Raw genomic sequence first — 8,612 nt, forward strand, 5'->3', positions numbered from 1 at the left:
CTGGCCAGAAGGGAAGGGATTTACATGGGAACCGAGCACGCGCACATAAAGGACGAGCGAGGAGGCCCAGTCCTCACTCCTTTGCAGTTTCACCTCTTACACCAGGTAAGAAGCTGGATCGTGAAGCCTGCTCTGCGCAGGCAGGGTCGGTGACAGCCATGAGCTGTAGGTTTAGGGTTTAGCTGTCACTGGGGCTCACCCGTGTCTCCTCCCTGGCCCCGTCACTTCGGTCGGTGGCTCTGCTCTGCTGGCTGCCTGCCCCCCTCCTGGCCCTGCAGGCCTTTCCTCGCCAGGCGATGCCGCCCCGCAGGGAGCCGTCTCTTGCGACATCCGTGGCACTTCCAGCACAAGGAGACCCTGTCAGGAGCCTTTAGCTTAATCCAGGACCAAAGTACAAGGGAGCCACAAACAAGAGCTGCAGTGTTGCAACGCCATTACGCTGTCACAAGCCATCCCAGCTAAAAATAAACCGCCGGGCCAAACCGGAGCCCAGACTTCAGACTTTCTTTCACCAGATGCTGTGAGGAAGACGCCCATCCAGGGCACTCAGAAAGGGCACAAACAGCACAGATGCTGAGATGAGGTTCCTTTTTTGCCTCTCCTTTGAGTGTAATTTCCCTCTCTGTCCCGAGCAAGCTCTCCAATTAAAATATTTTTCTCCCCTCTCATCACTTTAGGGTATTTCAGATAGCCCCTGGGAGGGTAAATCCCTGTGCAGGGAAAGGAGCAACCAACACCTTTGCTTTAGGCCGGGTCCAAGCGGCACAAGTCCTGGAAAGGCTTTGATTCAGAGATGCCAAAACACTTCCCAGTTATCTCTGATGCTCCCTCTAGCACGGCTCAGCGTGGCACCTTGCCGGGACACCACCAAGGGAGGTCGCAGTGCTTTTTGGTGAGCATCTCTGTGCCACAGGGGTTTGGGTCAGGCACACCTCGGCCAAAGCACAGCATCACCGGAGCCCTGCTCGAGGCTGCTCTGCAGGAGGCGCAGAAATCCCTGGGCAGTGCCATCCCTGATGCTCTGTCTCGTTTCTTTAAGTCACTGAAAGGTGTCACGGGGCTATCAAAAACCATCCTGTGGAAGACGTGGGAGTGAAACTGCGCCCGGGCTGGATCAGCCCCTGAGAAGCATGGAAGTGGGCAGTGTGCAGCAGCAGCTCCTGTCTCCCCGTGCTGACGGCGAAGCTGCATCAGCCTGAAAGGCAAAGCAGAAGGCTCCCGAGCACCACAGGGCTTTCAGTGCCCTTCAGCTGCTTGCGTCTGCTGGCGGCAAGGCCGGGCAGGAGGCAGGCAGGCAGTGCGATTAAAGCAGCTGAAGGGTGCTGTCAGGGATGCAAAGCGCGTTGCAGTTCCCTGGGTCACCCCAATTCACTGGTTGGTCCCAGCCCTCTTGCGCTGGCCTCCAGAGCATATTTACCCATGTATACCATGTATATCATATACATAGATATAAAATATCATATATATCATATATATTTATATATATATGTGATATAAATGATATATATGTTATACATGATATCATATACATGATATACATATATATGATACATATACATGCATATATATATACATACATATATATATATATATATATGTCTAAGCCCTGCTCTTCTGAGACCTCTGGGGACACGGTTCCTATGGGATCATGGAGACCACATCATGCCCTGTGCAAGGATGCTAGAAGAAAACAAAGCAAGGGCTGGAGCCCCTAAAAATCACGCAGGGGAAAAACACAGCCCCTCTCGCAATGGATTTAGCCCCTGGGTAGTTACTTGTTTGTTTTTTTTCTCAGTCTGAGGTCTCATTGCTGCGTTACTGAGCGGTGTCCTGGCCAGGTGTCCTCGCCTCTCACCTCCACCCACACCACCCCAGCCATGGCATCACCCGGCTCAGGGTCCTGGGGCAGAGCAGCTCCGGCAGTCGGGAGGGAAACACGCTCGGGTTGGAGCTCAGCGCCTCGCGCTGCCCATAGCAGCACCACAGCGCTGCACACGCTACTGGTTTCTTTGTTTGCTTGTTTGTTTTTAATTTTGTCAACCAGGAAACAGCTCAGACTAAATTTTCTCACTTTTCGGCAGAAGCGCTCGAAATTCTCCAGAAATGACCTTTGAAAACATTCTGTTCTGAATGTAATCTGGAAGTTAAAAAGGAAAAAGAAATGCTGCTCTGAGCTGCCTGCGGCCGAGCTGGCCAGCAGCGGCTGAATCTAGGAGTTCTGCTGCATCATTGTTGAATTTGGCTCTTCCTAATGTCAATACCTACCAGGCTTTTAGGGCTGCATTAAAAAGATACAAACGGAACCAGACAAGGAGAGCTCAGGCCAAACTTTGGTACTATTAAATTCATCAAATGCACAAAGCAGCCGCTCTAAAGCCCAGAATCAATATTTTCCCACCAGAGCCCCGCACAAAACACAGACCAGAGAAATTTGGGAAGTTTTGATGGAATTTTGTTTGGAAGCTTCTGGCTCGGCTCGCATGGCTTTGGAGGCCAGGCTGGACAGGAGTCAGGCCTGCAGGACGTGTTTATAGGAGCTCTGAGCAGGGAAATGTCTGAGCCTTGCACGACCCCGCAGCTGCCTGGGCTGAGGGGCATTTGCTCGCCTGCAACCATTCCCACTGGATCTACCAGCCAGTAGACTGGCAGATTTTGGGGGGACAAAGCTGCTCCTGCGATGACTGGAGTTTCCTCGCATGAAGAAAAGCGTTTCGCTGCTGGTTCATGTGTCCTAAAATACACCGGGGGAAGCCCAGCCAGCTGGCGCAGAGCAGATAACAGCCCCACAGCTCGCACCCCGCGTTGCCCCCCTGGCTGTTTTTCCGATGCTGTGGGGATGAGAAGTTGTTCTGCTGCTGCTTGAAGGGTGAATTACTGCTCTGCGAGCAAAGCAGCAAGGTGAGTCTGTCAGATACAACTCGTTTCTGTCAGGAAGGGAGAAGCTCAAGCCAAGGAGCTTCTCTGCACAAAAGCAAAATTTGTACGGGAATTCATGCCAGCGAGTTATTACATTGCTGATCAAAGCGAGCTTGAGATTAATGGCGAATCAACACATCCAACACGCAGATGCACACGGAGAACATGCCTGGATGAAGGTCTGTCTCGACCGCTCTCCAGCTCCAGGAGATGGGAAGGTGGGGCAGCAGTCGCCGGATCCGGCTTCCTCCCGCTGGAAGCCAGCGTGACACACAGGCACCTGACTTCTGAGAGGGGGAGAAAAACCAAACCCAACACACAAACAAAACCAAGGGCAGAAAGACAAGAAAGCCCTGAGACGTCAGGGCCTGGGAAACGTCCCTGGCTCGGTGCTGGCTGCCCGGATCTGCAGCTGGAAGCCACGGGCACACGAAGGCCACCCCACAGCTCTGCCACGTACGAGGAGGCCGAGCAGCTCCTGAGGCACCCCAGCACCTCCCCTCGACCCCCCCAAGCCCTTAACACCCCGTTCCCTTTCCAAAGGAGCAGGATCTGGTCCTATGGGCGCAGCAGGCTGAGGCCTCAGGGCTCTTTTTTCCTTTCCCTTGGTTTTATTTGGACGGATTTGCCCAGGGTGCTGGGACAGGCTGGGCCGCCCCAGCGGGACGGGCGCTCCTCAGGGATCGGCGGCGTTGGGCGCTCATTGCCTGGCGCCGTGAGGTGGGGAGAGACGAGCCACGGCTGTCGGGAAGGGGGGAAACGGAGGGGTGAAGCAGTAGGAAGCTCTGATAAGAAGAGAGCTGTAACCAGGGCAAATATTGAGTCATGCGGCAGCAGCAGACGGAGGAAGGAGAGCAGTGTGCGTCTTGCAGTGTCTGACTTGCCGGCTGACGCTGCACAGGAGCCCCAGCACCTGCTCACCCGCCGCATGGGGTCCCAAAATCAGCCTTTTGGGGCTGCCTTTCACTGAAAACGGAGCAGGGAGGAGGAGATGCGTGCCCCAGCGGTGAGCGCGGGTCTCCATCCCGCGGGGCCGGCTGCGGCGCCGGGCAGGAGGCCAGGACAAACAGCGCGCGTTGTTTGCCACGCGCCCCGGTAAAACAACACCGGTGGCAGGCAGCGTCACCGCCGGGCTGAGTCTCCAGTGCTGCCTCCAGGAATGCGAGCGTGGGGCTGAGCCCCCTCCCTCAAGCTTAAGGTGTCTTAAGTGAGACCAAGAGCTGCCGTGGCTGAAAGCAAACATAAAGAAACAACCAAAAAACAAAACACACACACACACAACACCAAAAACCAAAAAACACAACAATCCAACACCTCCCCAAAACAACCTGAGGGCTCTTTCCTCCCCTCCGCTCCCCAGCTGGTGGGAGCGGGGCTGGTGGGACAACCTCTGGTGGCCACAGGAAACCAGCAGAGGTCAAAAATAACCAACAGCCGAAATAACCACAAGAAGCAGCGGTGGTGGGCCAGCTGGGGCTCCACACCACAGCTGTGTAAGGTGGAGGACAATACTTGATGCTCTCTGTGATGGGAGAGCAGTGGGCCCACCTGCCAGCACCGAGAGCAGCCGCAGCGGTGGGGACTCCATTGTCCATCGTTTTGTGAGGAAAAGTGAGCAACTCCGTCCCCACCGTGGTGCTGAGCGATGCAGGGCTGGGATTTCAAAACCATGGCAGCAATCCGCTCGAGCAATACGGGCCTGCTTGGCCCTACGAGACGGGCAGAGCCGCGCTTGTGTACGTCAGCTTCCAGCGCTGACAGAGCACAGGAGCAGCACGCAGAGCTGGGAAATGGACAACAACCCCCCTGAAAAACAAAACATGGCACAAGCAGTGATATAATCGCCTTTTCACAGCTCAGGTTTAAACTTTCTCCTTGGTGCAACACTGCTCCTCCCAACCGGGGAGCTGAAACAACACCGGAGGATCACAGCCCTAACAACGCGGAAGGGTGAGACGACGAGGAGCCCGCGCACAGCGCGGCACGTCCGCGGGCTGGCGTGGCCTGACGTGGCTTTGCAAAGACCTGTCCAGTCACTGGCCGGCCTGCGAGAGAGAGCCCAGATGCAGCTGAGCACGACCTGCCAACCAGATCAGCGGGAGGTGGGAAGTCCCTCTGCGACTAGCAAGTATGGACGACCCGAGGACATGACCTGAGGGGTCCCCATTTCGGCAGCGCCTTGCTCTTGGTGGAAGCAGCCTGCCCAGGAGCAGCCCGCAGTGACACAGAGCGCTGCGGAGCGTGGCTCTGCGTGGCCACCAATGCCACCAATGCACTGGTCAGCAAGCGGGGAAAACACAAAACGTTCATCATGGGCTTTTTGCCACGGGTGCTCGCAGCTAAACCAACTCAGCATCGCGATTTCGTGCTCTGTTGATAGCATGGCTTTGGGTCATGGATGTTCATGGATCCTTTTCAATGCCTAAAAGACCAGCCGCAGGTGTCACGAGGAGGTGTAAGCATCTATACAGCACGTAAACCCCATGCACAGCTCTGGTACCCCTTTCCCACCCTCCATCCCCTTCCCCATGGAAGAACAGGCAGAGAAACACCGGGGGGCTGCCAAGAAGTCCAACAGCCCCGGCAGCCCTCCGGCTGCTCCTCCCTTGCCCTGCGCCACCCCGAGACCGCGGGCACTGCAGCCGCTCTCCTGCCCCGGCCGTGCAAGAGCCGCGGCACATTGCATCACCGCCGGGGCAGGGCTCCAGCACCTCCAAGCCAGGGGGGATTTTGCCAACTGGCCCCACCCGGATGAGAGGAGACGGGGAAACGCTTCCCCCGTGCCCTGCAAAACGCCCGGGGCTTGGGGTCATTTCTGGGCTGTGCCAAAGCCAAGACCTGGTGAGCAGGCAGACAAACGCTGCGCCCTCCTCGGAGACCTCCGTGCAAGCTCCTACCTGCTTGCGAAGACTCATCCCAGAGGGACAAGGTTTTTAGCTGCCTGAAATTGTTGTTATGGGCACACATTCAGATTTACCCATTACAGGCTACACAATTTTGCCCAGCAACACTCCTTTGCAGACCAAAAATTAGGGCTGAAGTGGAGCAATTAGCATGTGATGAAGGGATGGGGAGGTGAAATTTTAAGGTCAGGGTGGTTGTTTCTCAGCAAAGCGGGGCCTGGAATTCCCTGCTGGGAATTTCTCAGTACCACTGTGAGAGAGAAACTGCCCAGGGAAGTAGCTCTCCTTGGGCTGGAGAGCGCTTGGTGTTCCACCTCCTCCTGCGCAGTCACGCTGCGACGAGCTCCATTTTCCAGAGGCTTACCTGGCTGCGTGCAGGGGGCAGCCTGTGAATCTGCCACCAGCACGGGGGAGTCTTAAAAACAGATGTAAGCCCCGTTCATACAAAAAATAACATTATGAAGGGCTTCTGGCCAGAGGGAGTCCATCAAAGCCTGTGGAAAAAGGGGCTGGTACCAGAGGCCAGTAGGGATCTTGGGGTGCCCAGCTGTGTCCTGCTGGGGGCAGCTGAGGCAGGTAAAGCCATCACCAAGCATCACCGTATCACATCCACAATTTTTAGGACTTCCTTCGTGGTCTTCTCTATTTTTGACCTGCCGCCTAATCGCATAAGCCGCTTTGCAGAGTACCTAAAGCACTTGCAGCTTTCATTGACCTCCACCGGGTGATCGGGTCCTCCAAAAACGAGAGCAGAGGTGGCCAGGAGGGGGACGCCAGAGCCAGCCTTGGTTTGACCTGGTTTCTTCACCTGGTGGTCCCCGGGCTACAAAGAACGGCAGGTGGGCAAGGGGCAGGGGCAGCGAGCGAGGGGCTGGCAGTGCCCAGCAGGCAGCTGCCACCTCACGTTTGCTTGGGGCAGGCCAAGGTACCTGACAAAAAATCCTTGTTTACAGCTCTCCCCACGCAGCAGAGCCTGAACTGGAAAGCCAAAACGCTCGGTGCACTCTCAACTCCAAACAAACAGTGGGTGTTGGGTTTTAAAGAGCATGTCACCGTGACCTTAATGGCCCACTTTGTGCGTGGTGGCATGGAAGGGAGCCCAAAGGTGAAAAGGCTTAATTAGTAATACTTCAAGCTGATTACCACGGCCCATATATAGGGTGACCCGCATCTACTATCACTTAGCATAGTAATGACTAAGTGCAGCGTGTGGTTTAAATATCTCCCTAATGCCGAAGCTAAATGCATCCGTAGCCCTAACCCTCTAATTGACTGATTCTAAATATGATAGATTAGCTTTCCATCTCATTATATGCATCTAATCAGGGGATGAGGGCGTGTATACCCTTAGACACATGGTTTTTCATTTCTACTGCCCTACAACAGCAATTACAAGAAAATTACCTGCATGCTCAGGTTTGTTGCAGGCTTATCTCGTACCCCATCTCCGAAAGCTGCCATATTCACTTTATGATGGTAATAAAAAGAAGCTGCAGAATCCTGCTTCTATTTGGACGCCAAGATGCAGAAACGCGGCGTTGCCTGCGTGACCTTTGCTGATCACCCTAAATCAGAGCCGGGCTCCTGCTGCCCGTGGTCACTGCCCCATGGCCAGCAGTGCCCCGTGGGGCAGGAGTGGGAAGCAAGGGGGGGGGTCTGGGCACAAGCAGCACCTTGGGCTTCGCTACTGGCCCTTGGCAAGGATGCTCACTGTGCTACTGCTGCGAAAAGGCCGCCTGCTCCTGCCGCCCAGCCACGCAGGGTGCCTGTCCCTGCGGCCTCCATGCCCGGCTGCAAGGCCCTGCGCACCAGGCCGCTCCGCGCCCCTGGGAGCTGCTCGTCGCGCCCCGGCCTGAGGACACGGGTGGGTGGAGGACTAAGGCAAGGTCCCCGAGTGACCTCATGTGCCTCTCGCAGCCCAGCACTAATGAGTTTGCTGTGTTTAGGCTTTCACTCCAGGTCTGGGTAGCTCCAGGCACCTCCTTGCTCGTGCCTTGTGTTTGTGTAGGAACCAGGCCCCACCAGGGGCTGGGGGCCCCGTGTTGGACTCCTCTTGCTGCTGAGGGCTCCTAAGCCAGCTCCTAGTGCTTGGGAGTGCCCCAGATACACCCGTGCTCCACCAAAATTGAGAAGCACCCACATGAAGTCACCCTCAGAATTTGGCCAACATCAAACCAAAGGCCCAGAGTACCCTTAACGTCACGCTGGATGGTCCAGACCCACGGACCTACAGATAGGTCCGTATGCAGACACACAGTAATTCACCACGGGGAGATGAGCCACGTTATGATTTTGTCATTTTCCATTCAAGCGTCCCAGGCAGTGATTGCAGTTTGGGGATTTTCCAGCCCAGACAAATTACCAGGCTCCACCAAAACAGCTACGAGACAACCCAATTTTGGGTTACGGAGCCTTCACCAGCTAGGCAGGAGCTGAGCTCTCCTCTGTCTGCACGACAGAAATGCCTGCTGTGCACAGGAGACTTGGGGCCATGGTAAATTGTTGCAGTGCAAGGAAAATTAAAGGAGCCAGGGTAACAGATCAGAGAAGGCATCCCGAGCTGGCAGGGGGAATTCTTGCTCATTAGGAGCAAAAACAGAAGAGAGCTTTCAATTGCCAGGGTGTAATTTAGACCCAGGCTCTACGCAGCAATTTTCATGGGTCTGCATGGAGCCCCCGTGACACTCGGTAATGAAGGTTCCCACAAGTGAAGTCCAGGCTTAGCGGGCTTAAAGGTCACGCTTACCTTTTTTTCCTCCAGTTAAAATTGAGTTTTAAGCTGCTGAGATTACC

The sequence above is a fragment of the Anser brachyrhynchus genome (assembly GCF_964034855.1).
Source record: "Anser brachyrhynchus genome assembly, chromosome: 5".
Lineage (NCBI taxonomy): Eukaryota > Metazoa > Chordata > Aves > Anseriformes > Anatidae > Anser > Anser brachyrhynchus.